Below are 2,772 nucleotides of genomic sequence, written 5' to 3'. Positions count from 1 at the left end.
ATGGAAAATGTCCCGAGGAAGCCCAACGAGAAACTAAGAATCCTGTTATAGAGAAAAAAGTAACTATCATTCCTTTTTCTGACGAATCGCGTAATCCTCCAAGTTCACGAACTAATAAGGTTATAAAATGAATCGTAATCACAATTGAAATCGTTGAGAAAGAGATATGAGTTAGTATATGTTCTAAAGTTGCAAATAGCATAAGGGGAAGGTCCCATTACAAAATTGTAAATTTCGAATTGATTTCTAATCTATTGTATTCTTTTTCAAGAATGCCGCCACTCGGATTCGAACCGAGATGCTTGAGCACTGCTTCCTAAGAGCAGCGTGTCTACCAATTTCACCATGGCGGCTAACTTCAAATAATAGGTAACTTAAAAGAATAATAGCTATTATCTTGGGAATCGTCGATATTGGGAAAGTCCATAAAATTTAGGAACATTAGAGTTTTCATTAAAATAGACTTCGTTTGGTAGTATCGTTTCCATTTTTTTTTTTTACAATAAACTCTTGCTTTGCCCAATAGAAACACAAACACTGCTTGAAAGAGTTGGAACTTCTTTTTTCTAACTTGCAATTATAGAACTAATTTTTTCTAATTAATTTCCCCTTTACATTTTGAAAATTCTTTCAATACAATGAAAAAAATCCAAAAGGGTTTCTATTTAATGATGAAATTAAAATAAAATGGATAAATAGAAAAGGCTTTTTGGATTTTTTAAAAATTTCTAGAATGAAAGTCTTTATGCTCTTATTAATAAGATTTACTAACCTTATGATTTTGGAGAAGATAGGTGGAAGTTGTAAGTCCTATTGTAAGAATACTCCACTTTTCATAATTTTCCTAATAGAATATGAGGATTCTATTAGGAAAATTATGAAAAGTTCATTGATAGGAAAAGAATACTTAGCACACAGTATACCAAACAAAACTTTTTTTTTCTTGTATATATAAGATAAGAGGGGTTTTTTGTTCTAAGAATATTGTACCGAGTAATTCGACACATAAAAGTACATTCAAAGAAGAATCCAAATTATTAAATAATTGGAATTCTTTTTTGATAAGTCAATTCATATTATTCCAAAATCTTATTATTTGTTTGTTGCCCAGAAAAACCCTTTGGTTTTGGATGCTCATTACCGCTCGAAAATGATCTTGATTTTACTAAAGAATAAGATTGTACTATGGAAAAATAAGTCTTTTTCTTCCAAATATTTTTACGAATACGCTTTTTTGACATTGAAGTACGTTTTTTTGGAACTGCCATTCAAAAAGGAAATTACTTTTTTCTAGTTGTATGTGAAAGACATCTATTGCTGCAAATCAATCCTTCTTTCTTCTTTTTATTAGTATTTATACTTAGATACTGAAAGATACTTAAATTTTGAATTATTTTTTACTTCATTTTGTCTAATGCGGATAAGACAACAAGAATTTTTTAACATTTTTTCTTTATATATTTTATACTTTTTTTTTAATAATATAGAATATATAGAAGGGTTTCTCATTTAAATCTATTTATATCTATTTATATATCAAGTATACTCCATATATAGATATATGGTATGGAAGCCTATCCCCCATATAAGATAAGACGGGGGGATAAAAAGAAGGGAAAATGAAAATAGTTAATTAAGTTCAGAATGGTATTCCATAAAGGAAAGGAATTCCAATCAAAACAAAAAATACTGAGTCTCTTAAACAAGACATTCTAAAACTTAGGTAATTTATAGTCATTAGAATTTTAGTTCTATATGAAGTAAGGACTATTCGATAATTTCTTATAAACATAGGTTTTCATTGGAATTCACTCAATCAGTTAATTATGGAACAAGAGAGCTGTTTCATCTTTGTTTTAAAGAAATATAAAAATGAATTATGAATAGAAAGTAAAATGATTCCACTTTTTTTTTTTTATTTTTATAAATATCTTTATTTAGTTAATAAAATAACTTCGTTACCTAGTTATTTTATTAACTTTTTTAATTTAACCAACTAAACCCATTCTTAATTTTTAATTATTTCAATGAGATAAATTTTGGAAAAATTAAGAATTTCAGTATTTTTTCTTATTCTTTTTATTTATTCTTTCAGAAAGAGATAAGAATTGGTTTGGTGAATCGGAAACAATTTTATAGAAAAATTGAAGTAAAAATTGAAGTAAAAATTGCAATTTCTTTTCTTATGGAACATACATATCAATATGCATGGGTAATCCCTCTTCTCCCACTTCCAGTTATTATGTCAATGGGATTTGGCCTTATTCTTATTCCGACAGCAACAAAAAATCTTCGTCGCATATGGGCTTTTCCTAGTGTTTTACTCTTAAGTATAGCTATGGTATTCTCAGTTCAACTGTCTATTCAACAAATAAATGGAAGTTCGATCTATCAATATCTATGGTCTTGGACCGTCAATAATGATTTTTCTTTAGAATTTGGATACTTGATTGACCCACTTACTTCTATTATGTTAATACTAATTACTACTGTAGGAATCCTGGTTCTTATTTATAGTGATGGTTATATGTCTCACGATGAAGGATATTTGAGATTTTTTGTTTATATAAGTTTTTTCAATACTTCCATGTTGGGATTGGTTACTAGCTCCAATTTGATACAAATTTATTTTTTTTGGGAACTCGTGGGAATGTGTTCTTATTTATTGATAGGCTTTTGGTTTACACGACCAATCGCAGCGAGTGCTTGTCAAAAAGCTTTTGTAACTAATCGTGTAGGGGATTTTGGTCTATTATTAGGAATTTTAGGTTT

General features: G+C 28.3%; 1 non-coding gene across 1 annotated transcript; it reads right to left on the bottom strand.

Annotated features, from left to right (window-relative positions):
* Positions 1-273: 273 nt before the first annotated feature.
* On the bottom strand, positions 274-353 carry TRNAL-UAG (transfer RNA leucine (anticodon UAG)). Its single transcript has one exon. It is a non-coding gene; the product is annotated as a tRNA-Leu (tRNA).
* Between the last annotated feature and the right edge of the window lie 2,419 nt (positions 354-2,772).

Source organism: Triticum urartu, unplaced genomic scaffold, assembly GCF_056163025.1.
Source record: "Triticum urartu cultivar PI428250 unplaced genomic scaffold, HENAU_Tu73 scaffold1681, whole genome shotgun sequence".
Classification (NCBI taxonomy): domain Eukaryota; kingdom Viridiplantae; phylum Streptophyta; class Magnoliopsida; order Poales; family Poaceae; genus Triticum; species Triticum urartu.
The sequence above is the reverse complement of the archived record's forward strand: the minus strand, read 5'-3'. Positions and strand labels throughout refer to the sequence as shown.